Raw genomic sequence first — 21,387 nt, 5'->3', positions numbered from 1 at the left:
TGCAGGCCATGGCAAGAAGGGACATCTGCATCTTGGGCAAGTAGAGAATTTGTTTGACTTTATCATTACAGCCCCTCCTCAAAATGTGGTGGAGAGCTGTACTTAGGAAATGTATTACTGATGGCTCTCAAGGAGCCTTAACCTTATAGTTACTGTGCAGAAAGACTTTTGGAAGCTGGTGGGAATGGTACTCAGTCTGTATTATAAAATATGTGTGACTGGCCCTGGCTTCCCTGTCAGATTTCAGCAGCTGTTCTCAATGAGCAGTGTGATCTAACACGTGTCAGAAGGATTCAGGCATAATGGCCCTTTTGCCTAAAGGCTCCTGGAAAAGATTTTCCTTCACTAAAGGTCTCAGTCTTATTTTTTATACTGCATGTTGGCTGAAATGCCAGTTACATGTTAGCTGTTTATTCCTCCTTCCAACTGTTTCACTGATATGGAACTACGGAAAGTCTGGAATAAAATGACTATAATTTTATCCTTTCTTCTAGAGAGTCATGACTTTTTATTCCACAGGATTTAGTAGGCTTCTCTGATATTTCTCTCACTCTCCCCCCTCCACCCCACCCCCCCTCCACCTCCACCCCCCAGTGCGTCTGCTATTCTCTGGAACATTTATATGTAATACCTTTCCATTTTGGTGTCGTAAGACTAAAGAAAGTAATCTCATCTGTGTTGTCATTTCCAAAGTTGATGGCATTGTTGTCATTTACAGAGCTGTTAAAATATAGTCCAAAATAATATTTTAAGAGAAAATTTCTTTGAAATACAGAAATTTAAAAACAAAACAAAAAATACTGGTATATATTTTATAAATAACGTTTTATATTCATTTATTTGACATTGTATGCGTAAATAAATATGAGAGATCTGATAAGGAGAATTTGAATGGAGACATGATCACAACCTCAAGTGTAACAAATCCCTATATAAAATAAGGACAAGTTTCCCAGAAGGAAAGCCTAGGCATGATGTAAGCAAAGCTCTTGTTGTCCCATGTAGTCACTTGAATTGAACTCAATATCTTGTATGCAGGTTGCACATTTTCTTTAATAAAAGTCATTATAATAAGAAGAGATTCTCTGCAATTGTAAAGTTTACATAATGCCTACAGGATTCTTGACAGATTCTACATAGCTCTGAGAATAATTATTATTAGATTTTCTGTGGCCAGCCCACATCTGTTTTTTTCTTACTATAATTGCCAACCTCATTGATCTGCTTGGTTACAGTACTTTAAATTTCACAGCACAATCTAACCAGAATAAAGTGAATTACTCAATGACATCCTAGACTGCAGTCTGACTGTGTGTGTCCCTCTGTGTGGGTGTATGTGAAGTAAGTTTTCCATTGAGCAGACAGTATGCTCATAATGTTTTTAGCAAAAAAAGACTTAGGTTATTGTTTTTATTGTGGACAGTGAAATGACCAAAAACTTAATAGTATGACAAGCTGAATGTGAAAACATACCAGTAATTATAGCTGCTTCTCTTTGCTTTTCCTCATACATACCTTTGGAAAAGTAGTGTAGCCTTTTTATTTTAATACTGTTCTCAGACTCAAGATACTCCTTCATGTACCCAGGTCAATGTGTAGGGCAACTTTAGGAAGTTACTTTTCTCTTTCTGAGCCACTTTGTTCATCTGAAAAGCAAAGGTAATGATGCTTACTTCCTTTGCATAGTGCTTTGTAACCTGCTGGTTGAAAGGTCTATGTAAGACCATATTTAGATTACTGCTGTTCTTCAAAGACTGTATTTTCTTCCTTTAACTAAGCAATGTCTGTTACTTCTAGTTTTACTATTCTTCCTTTTATATTTTATTGCTTTTATTTAGTAAATTAAATATCCTGATATGATCTTATGTAAAATTCTGGCAAATATATTTACTGTCTTAATAGAACAACTAAATGGAAGATTAAAATGCAGATGAGGTGAACCGCTTGAAGAGACCATAGTCACTTAATAAACTAGTTTATTACTATAATACTGTAGTCTGGAAACAATTTAAATAACTCTATTAACATACATAAAAGCATTGTTAGCTCTGTGCTTAAAATAATTTCAAAACCTGTTCAGCAGAAGAGTTGATGTTCAAAAGGTTAGGTGACCTGGATGAAAATTGTTGGGTTTTATGATTGCCTGTTTATTGCTGCCTTCCTGTTTGGTTTATTACACTTCTGGATGTAGTCATTATTGATATACATACTTGTAGAATCCTCATAAGGTCTTGGAATCAATTCTTATGTTGCAGTAGATAGTTTGAAAAGTTTATAAGCAAAATGTAAAAAATATTTCCTCTGTGTATGTAATTTTTTAGTTTGTTTATCATTTGCTCATTATTTTTGAAGGGAGAGAATGTAAATACAGCTCCCAAATTATGTTTTCTCTTTCACAACTACTTTACTGTAAAACAAAATGCATACTTTCCTGATGATGGTCCTCACATAGCTCTAAACTAAAGGTGTTACTGTTTGATGGAGTTTTATAGTACTGTTCTCTAGAGAACTCCATATATCAGTGACAATGTGTGGTTATTAAAGAATATGTTATGTATGTGTGGGTTTACATATGTAATTCATACACATATTTATACTGCAGGAAAGACAGGCACCATCTGAAAGCAGAAGGCGTAATTCTAGTGTAAGTACCATACCAGCGAGGGGACAGGCTTGTGAATAGGGTCAACTGGAATAAAACACAAAGGAAAATAAATACAAGGACCTCTATATGTTACTCTCAGTCAGCAATATACTGTATCAACTTTTTGCTAATTACTCATGTTGTACTTCTTAGGCAGAGATTTCCAGTTCCAGGTCTTGTAAGCAAACCCCTTGTCAATTCGATTTCATTTTCTTAGGAGGAGTCACATCATGAGCCATTTCTGTTAGTCATGAATTTCTCTGTTCTTATTACAAGGAGAATACATTTTTCAGAAGTTTTCTGCTGGCCCCTGGTCCCTGGACAGCCCTGTGGGAGGGGCAGCCATGGCTCCTAGGCCCCATGGGCAGGAGGGGTCTGAGGAGGAGTAGGCTATGAGGGGGACTCCCCCCTAGCTTAGGTGCTTCTGCGGGATCAGCCCTCTGTCCCAGCCAGTGCACTCACCTGGCTGGGTGTCACAGGGTGTCCTGGAGTGAGTGCCTGCCTGATGACCCTGTGTCCCTGCTCCCCTGCCCGAGGGCCAGCCCCACTCCTCTGCTTCCTGATGTTTTCTAACCAAATGTTTTCTTGATGTCTTCAGATCCAGTTAGCTGGATGCTTTCCCCTGGTAGACATTCAGGAGTTGTTTAGATTGCCCAATTCTACAGCATTTGATGAAGCTAAGAGTTTGAAAAGCTGGCCAAAGAGATAGCAGAACATGAGGAAAGCACTATCTGTTGGCATCCTCACTGCCGCTGTGTTGTACAGTCATTATGCTGCCTTTGGAGTAGCTTGGAGAATACCTCAGTTCCTTTGCCAGGGAGAAATCTCAGGAGAAACAGAGGCTCCAGGCATGCTCCCCTGCACTGTGAACTGCCTGCACCTTCTAGTGTCCTAAATTGGTTAGTAGTGCATGATCAACATCCTCTCTCTGCTTCCAGTGCCCTCTGAATCCCCATGCATATGCTCTATTTAATAACCTTTGTGGCATATGCATTTATGACATATATATGTCGGTGCTGACATGAGAAGACAAGTGTGGTGGTAGCCCTGAGTTTGTAATCTGAGGAGCAAACTTTTACTTTGTTCCTACCTGTCAGCCAACAGCCTGGCCTGGAGCATCCCATACCTGGCTGTTGGTGTGATCACAGCAGAAAGATCCCAGAGCACAGATCCAGCATCTCTGAGCCAGGGCAATTGGCTGGGAGGCCAGTGATACACAGCTGGTGTTTGGTGTGCTCCTGGGTCATGGTTTCTGATGTGTAGCAGCCAGATGATCTCAGAAACAACATCCTGCTTCCCATGGCATCTCTGTGTGCCTGAATGTTCCAGCTCCTCTCACCCATCTCCAGCTCATGAGTTCAGGAGGTTCAGGAGGCTGCAGCAGCATGTGCAATAGGGAGAAATGAGGTATGAGATGGAGCACTCAATTTTATTACAGGTTGCTGCAGGGACTGGGTTTTATATCACATCTTGGTGTGCTCTGGGGGAACAAAGTCTGGAAACAGACAGTGTAGGGAGAAGGCAGTTTGGCTGACAATAGTCAGGGGGACTCCATGATTGTTTTGGTTCTTGGTTTTGGTTCTTAATTGTCCTTTTTTTTTTTTTTTTTTTTTTTTTAAGGAAGGAGGGGGATAGAAGCTCTTGACTTCTAGAAAAGAATAGTTCACATATATTTCCGAGGGAAAGATAGTCAATATTAAAAGCACTTTGCCATGTGAAGGTAGGAAAAGATGGTTTAACCTGAAATTGATGGAGAGATTGAGAGATTGGTGCTGATTTCCATTTATAACTGAGACTCATTTAAAGACCTGAGACGTAGTTGAAGTACAGCCAATCTGTAATTATATTAATTAGAATAAACCCACTAACTCATTATTTATCATTTGGTTCTTGCTCGTTGTTCACATAATTTTAGATCAGCTCAGAAATATAGGTAGGAACTGGGCCCAACAAGTACAATTTAATTACTACAATACATCTTTTTTGACACACACAAAAGTAAAATGGTCAGCAGGCCATTACATTTCCTTTATTTAATAAAACTGCATATAAATGACACAATGAAAAATGCTTTCAGGCAAATTCTTTAGGAGACTGGCAAAGGATGTCAGACAATGCTCTCAGGTGCACATTTGGATGCCATTAGCTAGAGACACACTTATGAAAGGCACTGCATGAAAAAGTAGAGTCCCTTCCATTCCGCTTTACCTGCACTATATATATTTTCTCCTGCATTCACAGAATACAGGTAGACAATGTAAAGTTGGGGAGGCTGCCAAGGAGATTTATTTTTATATTAGTAAAATATCATTAGGATTCAAATGCCTTTATACTCCAGCCTGTGAGTATATTAAATCTTTCAAAATTAATTATATTTACAGTTCTTTACTGACTAATCATCAGGAAAATCTCTGTTTTTTGTAAATCTTATTAACAGATAGTGCTGCACATCTCCATTTTCCCACATGACAATGGTAAGGAAAAAAATGTGCTGGACAAAGTGGCTGAAACTAGCGGGGTGAAGGTAAAAAGAGGATTTGCGCCTTCTCCATTAGGCGTGACTAGTTTGAAATATGTTCTTGCAAGACATGATCCAAACACAGCCTTTCAGAGAGATCTGAGCTGTCTATGACAGCAGGTGTAACTGGTTTCTTTCCATTACAGAAACCAGGCAGAGAACATACCATGCAGAGAAGCAGGCAGTGTACACAGAAGTTTTCATTTCAGGTATCTTAAGCCCAAGGAGTAATTAATTCTTGGGAACTGATTTTAATCACAGTTGAGGACAGCTATCCTGCTGCTCACATATATCCTCCTCTATGCAATATTGTCTCTACACAGAGCCTTGCAACTAAGCATACAGAGTCCCTTATGTCAAAAGAATATTTGACTAACTGCTAAAATAATTTAATTATTTGAATTTTATATGTAGCAGCATGTTTTGCCAGTTCATGGAATTCAAATTGGTTGTATGTGTTAAAAAAGTAAGACTAAACAAAATTCTTTAAAATATTTTTATCTACTACATGAAATAAAGTAGTAAAAAATGAGCAACAGCACATTATGTCATATATGCCAAGAAGAGTACCCGGGTTTTATCTCACAAAGGCTGAAATATGTGCTGCTTTCAAAGCATAACTCCAAGCATAGATACATCACTAGTGGGGACTGACTTAGTCCAAGTAGCTTAAACCATCTACTTTACTCACAGATTAATGAAAATGACAGTTCTGATTCACATAACTTCTTAGTTTTTATTTTTTGCTCCCCTTTCCCCCCAAGAAAACATTAGGGTTTATTGCTAAGTTGATGAACAACTGCATATAAAGTTTAAACAAATCTGATACATTTTCCCCTCAAATATATGCGGATATACTATATACAAGGCTAAAAATGATCTAACTTTTTTTTTTAAATTGCTAGCTTTTATATTATGAACATATCCCACTTCTTCTAATTTTCATCAGTTGTATTTACTTCTTACTTTGTGTTTAACTTTATGATACTTTAAGATGAAAATGGAAGTAAAATGAAAACCATCAGTAAGCTACTATTTGAATAAAAAAGATGAAACATAATGATGAATATGCAACAACAACAAAAAAGAGTTATTAGGAAGTATTTGGCATGGACAAGACAGTACTTTATTGTACTGTGCGTATTTTGTGTAATTCCAGACTTTAAATCTAGCAGAATTCAGCTTGTCATATCTGACTCATAAGTACCGTTTTAGTTGGAAAACCATACTCTCAGTTTTTCAATTTCCAATTGTTTTTTAACTTTAAAGTATTTGTTGACTGGGAAGAAACTAAGTTAGAAAAAAAAAAGTAATTAATTTGGAACCTTCAAAAGTAGCTACAAATTCCTTTCAAAGAATTCTGGTATTTTATGAAAAATATCCCTCATTTTGCTAATCTTTCATTAAAATATAGGCAATATAGGTAGTAAGTGGGCAGTGCTTAAGTGTCATTGTAAGTTAGCTTTGTAGCTTATACTGGTATAGGACTTGAGATAAGTTATGATGTCAACTAATAAGAGTTATATAATATCTATAATTATAACCCAGTAAAATAGAAAAATATGTAAAGTAAAAATAATATGCATTTGTGATTTTTTTTTTGGGGGGGGGGTAGGAATTTTGTAAAGCTCAACTATCTGGAATATATCTTCATTTGGTTCTTGTTAGTTTCCATGAGTGTTATCCATTAATGTTATAGAGCTGTTCTTGTTGTAAAAATGGCTGACAGCATTGCAGCCACCAGGCTGTCTTTATGTGCCACAGCATGTGGCTGATCTAAAGAAAGACATGTCAGCAAACTGCCCCTCACAGGCTGTACAAGAAGATGTGAAATATTACTGATGCTGTTTGCATATAGATAACTTCCTAAGTACAGTCAGTTATGCAAAGCCTCCTTGTTGCTAACACTTACATAAAGAGCTCAATTCTTATTTTTTATTTAAGAATGCGTTTTATAACTTGTAAATCTTTTTACCAATCTCTCTTTACACTGACATATAAGAGATTTTTGAGATAAGGTTTTTGTAGCCCATGAACTTTTACATTTGTGTTTTAGGCAGCTTATGATTTATAAAATGCCCTTAAGCATGGCTATCCTCTCAAAGACCCGTAATAGGTTACATACATACAAATTTTATTCAGACAGTTGTGATCATAACAAAAAAATATAGGAAGGGTTTTTATTATAGCCAAAATATACACTAATTTAAGTTTCAACTGAGCGAGCTGAAATATTGTGAACTATTTGTGATTTCAGTTAAAAAAATAGCAACAAGCTTTGCAATCCTTTACCTCCATTTTCAAGTCATTGTCTTTGCATATAAAATCCCCTTATTTTTTCAGTTTCCTTTCTTGGTCTTCCAATCAAATATTTTAAAATCCATCTTTATTCTCTTTGCAGGTTTTTAAAGGTAGGATGAGTATTTCCTGCAAATGAACATATAGTGACAGCTGCCAGTCAGCTGGATGCTATTGAAAAACAGTCGTGGAAGCACTGACCCCCTTCCTACAGTGAGTATGTTCCCTACTGTATGATTTATACTAAGAAAATTTTAAGCCATTTTCGCAGTTCTTTGACGTAGAAGTCTACAAAAGGGATACGAAATGCTGAAGTGGCAAAGTAGTCTTTTAGTTTGGTGATTGTATCTGTTTATCTAGTATATATTAAACAGATTGTGGTAGATCAGCCCAGGATGATTTCTCCTGCAGTTATTGTCTCCAGTTTGTCACTTGAGCTATGTAATTTGTCAAGCTTTGATTCTGTTCTGTTGAAAGCCCTTTTTTTTTACCCCAACCTCAGCAAGAGAACTACTTTCACAGGCTTTTTTTTTTTTTTTTTTTCTTTTTAATAGAGACCACTCCTACATCTCATTCCTTTGCAAAATAATACAATTGCAAGAACATTTTTTATTTCCTCACATGCCTGTCTCTTTAATTCTGTGTTTTTTCTCTATTTTATGTTTTCTTATTTTACCTCCTATTTTTCAGGGACAATATTGTTACCTACAATAAGAGCAGTTTTAAATGACTGGAAAGGACCTGCTTTCTTAGCTCTAGTAGTTTATTGGTGCTCTGTGGAGATTGTAGAAGAAACCTGAGCCTGAAAACTACTCCATAGGCTTACATTTTATCTGCAGTTTATTCCTGTAGCTGACTACAACAAGAGCCATTGTGTAAATAATGAAAGATGTTGAAATGCCTTTCAAGACTCACGGAAGATTGTAAATAGCTAATGTGAAAAGAGATTATTTTGATGGTTAGATGAGCAAGTTGCTTACTAAAGACTATTCCAAAAAACAGTTTTTATTACCTATTCTGCCTTAATTTTTTATGCAAGCCTTTGGGTGTTGGCTAAACTGTTGGGAGTTCCTTATATCCAGTACAGTCAACCACACCTCCACTTCTGCTCCTTCTTCTGAGCATTTAGCAGACTTTGTTTCTGTATTTCTGTGGAGGTACCATAGGAATACAGATCCAATTAGTGTGAAACTCTTAGACAGGTTTTGTACACATACATGTTTATCACCCTGTTGTTAGTTCAGCAAAGCTGGGTTAGGGAAGAGGGTCTTACGATATGTTCTCTCTCTTACTCTTAAATGATGGTAATAGGGGTGTGGAAACTGAACTCAGACTTCAGAGATTTCTGTTAAGAAACCCAGTACTAGCAGAGGTATGACAAAAGTAGTCTGATGATCCTTGGGCTGTTGGCAGACTCTGACACCATCACTGGTCCAGCGCCCCATCGGGGAGGGCATGGTCTGTGGTTGGGTCACCCTCAGCTCCCAGCTCAGCCCCCACTGTGGAGAAGCCTGCACACACTGCTTCCTGGCACACCTATGCAAAATCTAAACCAGACAAATGTTTAGCACTATGAAAAGTAAAAACTGCGCCTTTAGTTGTGAAGGATCTGATGTAGAAACTAAACCCAAGTTTTCCAGTGCCATGAGGTGCTTAAGGTCCATAGGGCAATGCATGTGAGCTTCCTTGGATTAGTTTTGAGGATCACTTTTTGCGGCTTTGAAATCTCACTTAAGATTGCAAGAAGTTGTATTTTCACAACATCAGGAATTCATAGCCTGTGAGTATTTCCATAAAGTAAGCAACTGTCACCAATATCTTAATAAAAGAAGATATCATCTAAAACATGACTAGAGAAGGAAATGCCAGACTGGCATTTCTCTCCTTTCTAGGTACTCTGGATTAAAAAGTTTGTCAAGCAAGAGAAAGAAATCCAAGATCAAATTATTTTGCTGCAGAATCTTCCTCCTTGTCTGTTCAGAAATATAGAATATTTTGGAGGCAATTTCCATGTCACCTGTTGAAGTTACTGTACTTTGCTTTAATGTCATTTAATGATAGAGTTTCATGCAAGGATCTGGAGCTGCAGATTCTCTATTCTTGATCATAAGGGCTGGAGAATCACACTTGCTCTCAGCTGGGCACCAACTTCTCAGCTGCACAGTGGAAATACTAAAAACAGAATAGTGGAAAGTGCTTGCCTAGGTCAAGAGAGGGTGCTGGGTGCTCGCCAGGGAATTACAAGGGGTTTGGTCCCAATGAGTTGAAGAGAGAATGTATTTCCCCTCACTTCCAGGGTGGGTGCCAAAAACAGGGCACGTGCCACTGTTTTTTGAGAAACGGCAGCAGTTTAGCCTATGCTGCGTTTAGTCTTGAACAGGTGTTTTAGTTTTAGTCTGAAAATGCTTACCAGGGCTTCTATGCACAAGAGCATTGTAGTTAAAAACAAAACCAGAAACTCCACTGTATTATTTTAGATCTTAGTCAAGCTTGGATGCAAGACTGCACCATGGGCTATTCAACCCCAAGGTGCATAGCAGCAAGTAAAGAAGAGGAATTTTAAGTGGCAAGGGATAATAAAGTTAAAGAGTAAAAATGTTCAAATTCTGCCTAGATTGTATTAAGATTGGTTTTTCAATGAAACGGTCTTATTTTTAGTTTGAAGAAGGAATCAAATATCCCTTTTCACTGTGTGGATTTGGGAATGAAGTTAGTCTAGGACTTGATTGGCAGCAAAAATACCCAATTGAAATTTTATGGATCACTGATAAATGCCATCTTAAGCCTTCCCCAGAAGCTTGGGGAAATTAAACTGGGCTGTCTGGAGCTTGGTAAGCTAGCTACCTTTTTTCCATTTTCAGACATGAATCGACTGATTTGATGAAAAGTAATTTATTGAGGAGGAAGGGTCACAGGATAATTTACAGTGCAATGAGATGATTTTCCATCCCTAAAATTACTTTCCTGAAACCTAACCTATGTACAGTCCTCTTCATGGCAAGGCTATTAGTAGGGCTGCTCTTTGCTCCCCACTGCTTCAGCCACAGCCTTCTCTTTGTTTGTGATTTTCAGGTTCCTGTTGCGTCTCCTACTCTGCTCACCCCAGGAGAGATCCTGGCAGCAGCTGGTTGTGCAGTTCAAGTCTCTTGGCCATTACTTCCACAGGCAGTCTGACTGCTTTATCCCATGCTTGGCATGCTTGTGCTGCTCCACCTTGCTGTCCCAGCCCTGGATAAACTTTGCAGCTGCCTTTTCAGCAAATGTTTCTGCTATCTGAGCAAAAACTTACATGTAGTTCCTTGATAGCAAGGCAGTCCTGAAGCAGTCTTTCCAAATCCATTTTCCTAGGTTCCCATCTTTTTACTTTGAATGGTTGCCTGAGCCACACCTCAGCACTTTTGGTTGCCCCAGACTTGTAAAAAGTCTTCACAGTTGTAAAATATCCTGTTTCATATCATGAATCATTTATTAACAAAAATGCCTCTGTTGAAACAACATTTTGAAATGTTTTAGGCATGCCCATTTGTATCCTTTTACAGATCTCTCTATACATCAGATGTCAGCTGAATACCATTTATTTTCTCTGGTAGGAGCTTACTTTTTTAAAGCTTGAGCCACTGAACTTACATTGGTGGAGGTCATGGTGCTATTTTAAATTGTTGCTCAGTTTTGAGGCTTGCGCTGTTCACTGAATGGCTTTCAGCTGCTGTCTTTTGTTTAGAAAATACCCAAGACTTCCAGCTTTTTACTATGGTTAAATTATCTTAAAACAGTTGTCTTTACAGCTTGCTTTCAGCAGTTTCTTTTTATTATATTCATCTAGACTCAATGTTCTTGAACCCATTAATTAAACATATCTATGAGGGTTTGCTTATTTTGAGCCTAAGAATTAGAGAAGATTCTGAGGCTATTTCTGAACCAGGTCTCCCATATGTAGTGGAAAAAATTTCTCCAACACTGGTGCAGAAAACCTTGATATGTCCCCTAGGCAAACAGTTCAGCTCCTTGAATTGTACCTGATAACAGAAAATTCACTACTGAGTTGCTGACTGCATTTTAAAATTTTACTGCTTTATTGTGTTATGTACAAAAAGTAATATTCCCTTCCCAGCCTAGATGAGAGTATAACTGTTTTCAGCGCTTTTCTGTGGACAGTTAATTTAACAAGATTTCTCTCTCATTTCTTCTCTTATTTCTCTGCCTGTGTTCTCACACCACCACTGCTATCTCAAGAGATGCCATAAATTATATTCAGCCTAGGTAAGACAAATAAATGGGGAAAACAAAGAGCAACATAGTTTGCCTTAATAGAGATGAGCTGAGAGTTTCCTTGGAAATTGTAGTCTGAGGGTTGAGTAAAGGATAAATTGAACTTGTTAGAATTTCAGAGAATGATGAGCATATCCCATAACCGAGATCAAAATGTTTGTACATCAGTACACATCTTAAACAGGATTGGTTGCATTCCTATTTTTTGGAAACTAATTAACTACACTGAATTGTGATAAAAAAATAAAGCTAGATTCCTTATCTAGTGTCTGAATAAAACCAGAATCTCAGATGGGGTCTTTCCTCTGTAATATTTACTTATTCCCTCAAGGACAGGGAGAAGAGATGTAAACAAGTTCATTTTTTTCTTTCTCTGTATCTCTCATTTTCATACAAGGACCTCTTCTTAGGGTAGTAACATTAAGTGCTTGGGTTTGAGTATTTTTCCTCCATGATGAGTATTCTTTTTGTATGTGGCAGTCCTGCAGTATCAGATTCTGAAAATCCTGGCTGGTTTGGAAAGAGAAAAGTTAATACTTTACCCATGTGTATTTGTAAACCACAAAGAATAGTATTTCCTATCCATTATTTAATACATAGAATCTAACATGAAAGACCCAGAAGACCTTAGTAAGGGTGAGGCTTCCTTGGGATGCTGGTAGGTACATGAAAAGTCTGCTCTCAGAGGAGCTTCCAGAAGAGTAAATCAAGAGAGCAAACAACAGAAAAGAGAGATTTGACGTGACTTGCCCTAGTTTACAGGGAAGGGAACTGAAAGAATTGGGAATAAAACACGACGATTTTGACTCACAGGTTGCTACTCTTATAAGTGGAAGTTAGTTTTTGTAGCTGCTTCAAAATATAATTTTCATTGTGAAACAGGAAAGACAAAACAATCTTAAGTAAAAAAAAGCAGATTATCATACGAATGCTAGAAAAGGTTCAGCTAGATTTAGGAAGGATTTGTCGTACAGTATAGCCAGATCAGTTGAAGGAAACTATGAATTGGAAGAAGGTTTAAGTGTGAGGCAGTTGTATAAGTTTGGTGTGCTTTGATTCTCAGATGAGATTAATTGCAATCTATCAAAGGAAATATTGAAATATTTGGCAAATAAAAGCATCTTTCAGGTTTTAATAATGTTAATGAGTAGCTCTTGTATGTTAAGAACATGTCTTCAGGCTGCTGAAATTAACATCTTACCTGCTGAAAGGCCTAGAAGTTCTGGTTGAAAAGAAGCTTAAAAATATTGGGTGTATTGGGGAAGAGATTACTGAGAAAAGGAATGATTGGGGAAAAAACAAGTGTAAGTTTTATTTTTGTTTCCTTCTAAAGCAGAAGAATCCACTTTTGCACTGAGAATAGGAATCTTTCCTGGTTGGTTGCCACTCAGGGTCTTATATTCCCTTTATCTTATTAACTTTTAATTATTTAGTTTGCTATTGTAAAAATTGTTTAAAACTAAGCAAAATGTAATTGAATTATGGTATAATGAACTGAAAGCTCCATGTAACTTCAGTGCTTCTGTTCTCCCTACCTTGCCCCCACATTTCTAGTTGTAATGTCAATACTACAAACATATTGAAGTAAGCAGGATTAGTTTTCAGGTATTTTTCAGGAAACCACACTTTTAGAATATAATAGACATAAGTGATAAGATATTACCCTGGGTGAGGAAAGCCAGAGACAATTGTGGAGCAGTTCAGTTTCTGGGTAATACTTAAGAGTAAGTAGCCACGTTAAATGGTATATTGATAGATATAGTGTCATATGTTTGATACAGTGAAGATTATAAAAAATGCCTCCCCCTGCTCCCAATAGGTTTTGTTTAAGTCTAAGACCAGACCTTTAAAAATTATCAATGGCTTAAGAGTTTGGTTGTTAAATTGCTGAGTTTTCTGGTGTTGTTTATGGGATTAGTCCCACAGACAGTGTACATAAGGAACAGTCGTTAAAACTGGTGAGTCAGTTGAGACTGAATAATAATTTAAGTGAATTACCTTGAATTAACTGAAACAGATGTGTTCCTGGTTTTGGCAAAATTAACCTATAAAAAATTAAAATAAGTCAACTACTAGTCAGCTAACTTGATCTATAAATTTTTTTCTAGAGTGATCTAACAAAAGCTCTGGGTACAGGGTTGGGCTGTATGTTTAGCAGCTAATTTGCATCTTAGCTGGTATTTGCCTTGCTACAGTGGAGGAATAATTGAAAATGTATGCACTGTATTAAATATGTTGACTGAAGCTGTAAATTGGAGGATATTGTGTTTGGTATGCATATCTGGAGAGCACTGCCAGGTTTGGTCATAAATATGTAACTTTCTGAATATTATGACAGATAATAAGAAACATGTCAATGAGTGATGAAAGTAGATTTACAATTATTTTAACAATAAACTGCCTTTTTGGGATGTATTTATTACAAATGTTTCATCATATCTAGTTGAAAAAATAGGATGGAGGGTGCATAACTGGAGGGCTTTCCTGTGTGAATAGTAAACTAATGTGTTCAAAATTCCAGTGGGAAAAGGAAGACTTATGTTTGCCTTTTTGCAGTAGGAATTAATTCACTCTTTTGTTGTTTTGTTTCTACTGCTGTTCTGAGGGGAAGAAAGCTATTTTTTAATATACTGACAGAAGGAATTTATGAGCCTGGTATGTCTGTGACACCATATTAAAAACATTTGGAATTATAAAGCGTTATCTTTTTTATATTTTTTTAAATTATCAAAAAACTGAAAAGAGGGAAGGTTGTGTTTCAGGGAGGTTGCAGGGAGGGTACCAATTTCATTAAGAAAGCCAGATACCGATAGCTTTGTCATGAGACTATCTAGTTTAACTTTCATGGGCTCTCTGGGAAATTGTGGAGTTTTGATGTTGCAGAAAACACAGCCACCTCTTAGAGGGGAAAAAAGATTTATAGTAATGAAGACAGGCTATGTGAACACATGCCTATATTAAGCTGTACTGCAATGTCTCATTAAAAAAAAATAAATTCTGACTTATTACTCAAAATTAAGGTTGGTGCACTAAAGGTGTAAGAGCTGCCTGCTGAGAGACACGCTTCCTGCTTGGGATACTCTCCTCAAGGTCAGGCCATTCTCCTCATGCTGCATCTGTAAAATCCTGTGTTAATTATGCATCCTGGTGTCCTGAATAAGCATACCTGATTCATGAGTGCAGTGAGGGCTGGAAGTATGAGGTCTTGTTTCCTCCTGCAAAGGTTAACAACATTAGGGCTCTGGGCACTGCTTTTGTTCAGGTACTTTCAGAACATAGAGATAACCCAGGCTGGCATGGATTGCACAAGCATTATTAAATCTTTCCCAAAGTATTTCTTTGGTGTTATAACAAGAGTATAGGTAGTCAATGAAAAGAGTGCTTTTCTATCTCAGGAGACCAGAGGAAGCATTATTACCTTGTTTATATTGTTACTACAGTAGGAGCATTTCTGTAGAGGAAGGACAACATGGCTGACATGGGACACAATTCATCAACGTTTAGAAATTTGATTTAGATCCCTTTTCAACTCAGAAGCAACAATAAGCAGGCATGACAAGACTTTGGCACCCTCTCTTTGTGCTTACGAAGGTGTTACGGCTCCATGTATCCTTACAGAGACTAATTTCAAATACAAATGCCTGATTTTATACTCCGGGATAATAAACATAAAATAATGATTTTTTTAATATGTACCACACACAGGATCTGTGCCTTTCCTAGCAGTTCTAGCATACTGTTTTGTCTGTAACTGTCTCAGCAAGCAACAATTACATCTTCTTGAGCAGTTACTTTTTATTAACATTTTGTAGGGATCCCTTATATCAAACATATACATGAGACTGGAAGGTAGTTGTATAGGTGAAGAATAATGCAAAGCATGAAAATTTTTGCAGATCGCATGGAAATGTCCTTACTTTACGTACAGCATGCTGCAATGCTTTTTCTAAATGTGCTGGTTAGGGTCACGTTGAGTTTCTATGCTGTTTAACCTTTATTATGTCAGCTGTTATGGTGACCTACATACTACTATGAATAATTTTACCCAAGTGCAAATGTACTTCGGAGCACAGTCTCATAAAGTATGGATTTTTTTTCAGTTAAAATATATGACAAAATTATTCTGGTTCTGAAAGCTGTATAGAGATTTTTATACCTAATTCTCCATTTTGGCTCTAATTACTTTCACCTCAAAAGTAAGTAACCCTAAGTATTTTCATCCTAAATTTATTTTAGGGTATAATTTTAAGGTATAATTTTAAGGTTCCCGCTTTCAGAGCACACCTCCACTTCAAGTGTCCATTCTTTAAAAATGTAGAATTCATTTGTGCCAAAATGAGATGTGTCTACAGTTCACCCAGAGTAGGGATTTCTGTACAGGAACAACATTATTAGTATCTCTAGTTCATGCAAAAAGAGCTAGAAACTCTGAATTACTCTTGGATAAAAAAAAACCCAACAACCAACCAACCAAATAAGCTAAAACCATGACACAGTCATGACAGTTGGCCCCTTTTCTTGCTTGTGGTTTCCCTTGTAGGGGTGAGTATCAGCCACATTCAAAGGCGGATAAAATAAAGATGTAAAGTCTATAAAGAACCTGAAAGATTTACAATAGTGCATCATCCTTGTGCAATAATCTCGATATATACAGAGACTAAACCTTCACATTTTTACTGATTATAGCTTCACCTTTTACCTGCTGCTTGTTATTTTCTCTTTTATTTAAAAATGCACAGAATTAAAATGTACTATGTAAGCTATGAAAACACATTCATTTCTTATAGGAAAATGGGCAGAATAATCTTGCATCTAGTAGTTACTTTGTAAAGCAAGTACCATTTTGATTTCAACTACCTAACAAAAACAAAACATTTTTAAGTTCATGTTGCTTTAGTTGATTATTATATTAGAATGAAGGGAAAACAACATTTTCAAAGCTCAAATGACTTTTTACTAACAGTTGTTGTCAAGAGTAGCAAGGTTATTATTCATAAATGAGTCATCATTCACCAGCTGTACAGCACTAACCCTGACTGGGCAGGAACTAACAGAAGAGGAAGGTCAGTAATGGTTCTCAGGCTAACCAAAGGGCTCATCAATGTTTGATTTCTTTGTGTTTGCTTCTCTTTCATTTCATTTGGAAATGCCTATTGAGGGAGAGGCAGGTGTCTGCAGTGACTCAGGCATGCATGGAGGAACAGCTGATCCATCTAGAAAGTGAAGAAAGTCCAAGCTCAACCCTGAGCCATCTATTTTCAGTAGAAGCTGCTCATTTGAGAAAAAGGTGGATAGATATAATGATGACCTGGACTAAATGAAAAATGCAATTAAAGGTACAAAAAATGATTATAATGACCAAAGCAGCTTTGTGTAGCATCTGAAATTTATTACACTGTCATTACACTATAACTACTGTGGTGAATTTAATTTCTGTTTTAGTTACCAGGTTTTTCTGGAAAGCAATAAGGTTTCTATCATTCTGTGGATGATAAAGATGTAGTATGCTTAGGTATTTTTTTTTTACTTCAGCAGCAACTCCTTTTTCCCTTGAACCAAGATAGGAAATTATGAATTAAGGAAAATAATTTTATGAGAAGGAAACCCAAAAGTATGCTTTATAAAGACTCTCTGGTGAAAAAAAACCCCTACTGGCTTGATAGTTACACAGCTGAAGGTCAGTGACTTGAGAGCAGTAATGAGCATCAACGGCCCTGAACAGCCTCACCTGGGACCCCCACTCCATCCATGACACTGGTGGCCACATTTCAGCTCCCATCAGGGCACTCTATAGGTCTTATGCTTTAATACTTGTGCATCTGCAAAAATGAATAGTTTTGTCTCCATTTTATGTATTAATTCACTGAACTGGGAGACAATGAAGTAAAGAGAGAGGAAGTTTTAAAGCAGAGTTGGTTCAGGCTGAGCATAGTTACCTGCAGCCTAGGCTGTGGGTAAATACCAAATGTAAATAAATTGATATGCTTTAATACTTACCTATATGCTTTGAGGCATTTTAATTAAAGTATCTGATCAAAATGCCAGCACCTCAGAATCTACAGTCAGACATTAGATTCCTAAAGGAAAAGAGTCTCTTGAGTAAAAAAGATACTCTGAGTAAACAAAGGAAATTAATTCTTACTGAGATCAATAGAAATACTGCAAGTACTCAGCTCCGTTGGTGGTGCTGGGGAGGGACAGACAGACTTCTTCCCTTGAAAGCTGAGCAATTTCCTCTATATCTAGGTAGTTAACTCTGGTTTTATATGGAACCCCTGTGGTAGTGAAGGACAGGCTTTTATATTTAAAACAATAAGCTGTGTACGTAAAGTCCTGAATCTTGCCCTACAAGAATTTCCAGCAAAAGCTGAGAAAGCTTTCTGTAGATTGTTGTGGCTCTCTGGGGATGGGATTTGATCTTGGTCTGTATGTTGGGTTACTTAGGAGTAACTAGACCAGATGACCTTTCTGGGAGAGGGGGAAGCAGCTGTGTATGCTGTGGTAGTGCTTGTTGGGTGCTGGCGGGGAACAGGGCAGAGAGTTCAAAGATCTGGAAGCTCAAGAACTCAGGGGAGAGGGACAAACATAGCTGGCCAGCTCAGGGAATGGGAATATATGAGGGTCCCTCAGGGGTGATAAAAACAGTGGGACCTGGTGAAGTCTTGTTGCAACTCAAGTCATTACTAGCAAGGTCCTATGTACAGTGGGCAGAGGGAAGACTTGCATATAAAATCTTACTATTCCTATCTTAGTTGCTTAGATTATTTTGCAAAGACACTCATTCTAGCATAATCAATTGAAATTTGGCTTTTGAATTTTTTTTATTTTAAAGCCTTGGAAAATTGTTTCCAGGAACTTGCCATCAGGGAAAAAAGGTCTAGGCGGATTTAGTTCAAAGCCCTTGTTGACTTGCTATCCTGCTGTAGAACTACTGAAAAGCTGCATGCATAAAATGCATGGAATTTTTGTAATATTTGCAAAGCATTGAAAAATGTGTATTGTTTTCTACAAACAATTTTTAGAAAGCTACTTACAGCTAGGCTGAGATTCTCTAGGCTGAATTCTTTAAATTCACAATGTAACTTGATGTGCTTTTTGGAACAGATCTAGTACTCTTTAGCCCTAGCTAAAAAGGTGGCTGGTGTATGTATATATTTAAACTTGGCTTGTTTTAGTAGGATATCTTACAGAATGGGTAAACTACCAGCATTAATTCAAGGGTGAAACTGAAATTTTGATTCATCACTTCACTTAAAGGAAGAAGTAAATTTTCGTCCTTCCTCTGTAAATTTCTTCCACTGTAAATCTCCTAAATACTGGTGTCCTATGTAGCAAACAGGTATAAATATGAAAACAATAAGCTACTGTATTATTTTCCAAGGCCTTAATTGTTACATGTCTTTATCTTCTAAATCCAGTAGAAAATAACCTTTAGATTAAGTTTGAATTTGGTAGCTTATTGTTATTAGCAGTAAGGGAAAAGTAATTACACTTGAAAGCTGAGGACATCTGATGTAGAAATCATCTGTAGACAATAAATATAAAATGTGACAACTGTTTACAAGTGAAATCAACGTTAAATGTCATCATTAAGTGTCACTGATCATTTTATAGAACCATTTTACTAATGTGACTTACTTGACATGAGGGATTTAATTGAAAAGCATTTTGAATGAATAATGTTGTGGGTCTTAGAGCTGAAAACCAGTAAATGAGTTGACTGTTCAAGGACCGTTGTATTTTTAGTAGAAGTCTTCCTCAGTTAAAAGGGACTGGAAGACCTTTAAGGGGTAATATAGAAAAAGTAAGGGATAACATGGTTTGTAACGCAGCAATGCAGTACATTTGGCCTGAGTTCTGATTTTTGGACAAACAAAGCAGAAGTAGTCTTTGATATGTTCAAGTATTTTTAGTCCCTTTGACAATGTTTGGGAGCTAAGAAATGTTGTTTGTATTTTTAGGAGCATGAGAATTAGTTTATAGGTTTGCTGTTAATTTCCTTTTCACGTATGCTATTCATGAATCCATGTTAGCACATTTTACTTACACAACATTCCAATGTCAACTTTGCACCAAAGATTTGCCTCTTGTGAAAATGCTTTGGCTCTTGCTGTGATTTCTTGTGCTTTATAGAAGCATATATTAATTGCATACTACATTGTGTAATATTTTTTTTCTGTAAGGTTGTCAAATAATGAAGTAAGAGTAGGATTTTGCTGGTTTTGTTTCTCTTTATTTTAAAGCTACCAATAAAAGTGTTGTAGTTTATATTCTATCCTTTGGAATATATATTGTGTCCTTTAGAAGCCTCTACTTAGTTTTATTAGTCTTAACTGTGTGTGAGATGGTTTCTTAATGTCCACTCAACCTTCTAGGATTTAAGAGACCTTTACATATGTTATGACTATCTTCAAACCCTGACTTTAATTTGTATTTAGGTGTTGAAGATGGCTGACTTTTACTTTCCTCTGCTAAACTATTGAGTATCCAGCAGCTTTCACTGAAGAATTTGGGTAATCAAATATTCAGAAAGATCAATCCACATGTTTTGCAACCTGTGAATATAGGTTTAAGATGTGGAATCCTAAAAATCTTCATAGTGCCTGCAAAGGTACAGATACATATGCATGACCATACATTGAAGATTTGTTTTGGGATTGAAGGGTTTTATATGAAAGCTACTGTAATGTGTTGTATAATAGTGAGTGTTAACCATTTACGGGATAAAAATTGCCCTTGTCTAGTATATGTTAAAGAGGGTTTCCCCCCACCCTGTTCATATGTGCTTTTATGCTTCATTTACTGCAAATACTATGTAAAGCTTCTTTGGGAGCAAACATTGCTGCATATAGAAAGAGGCAAAAAGAGGCAAATTTACTGCTAAATTCCATAAAACTTGTGGAGTATGTAAGTGGGGAAAAGCAGACTGCCATTACAAGGATGTGGTCTTTGAGATGGTCTTTGCATGTTTGTAAACTATGTGAGATGTTGTCTGTTCCAGTAACCTTACCAAATCCCAAGCTAGTGCTTCTCCTGCCAGGACATCCATTCTGGCTGGAGCATTCAATAAGAAATGCAGCTGCTCTACTTATCCCAAGGTCAGCCATGCTTTTGTAAACCAAAATGATTTTTGACAAGATGGAACTTAATTTGGCCAATTGTATATTAAAATTGTAAATTATGCAAATGCATTTGGCATACAACAGCTGTATTTGCAGGCTGCTTTTCTTCATGTCCCTTGAGTTAATTGAGGAAGGGTGGCAGCAAAGGGCCTGTCTTAGTGACATGTATATCTAGTGGGTGCTTGTACCTGGTGATCTTGTACATAAGAAAATCACTCACTTTCACCAGAAATGCTCATTAAACAAACTTAAATTGGTTCCATTGTCTGAAATTTGACAGTCCTTGCTGGACTGTGATGAATGTTGCTCATTACTTAGATTAAGCTTTCAGCTTTGGGAAGAGTACTACATTGTAAAATGTTTCACATTATTAGGCAAAGAGAAGGTAGTCATGTAGACAAATGGTGGAGTTTTAATCAATTAACTGGAAAGGTCTCGATATACTACATACTGTTGGGCTTACAATAATTTACAATTAATGCTGGGCATGGAAGTGTTTTCATACCCACTGGGGAGAAAAATTGTCCCTGGGTGTG

The sequence above is a fragment of the Falco rusticolus genome, chromosome 3 (assembly GCF_015220075.1).
Source record: "Falco rusticolus isolate bFalRus1 chromosome 3, bFalRus1.pri, whole genome shotgun sequence".
In the NCBI taxonomy this organism is placed as follows: Eukaryota; Metazoa; Chordata; class Aves; order Falconiformes; family Falconidae; genus Falco; species Falco rusticolus.
The sequence above is the reverse complement of the archived record's forward strand: the minus strand, read 5'-3'. Positions refer to the sequence as shown.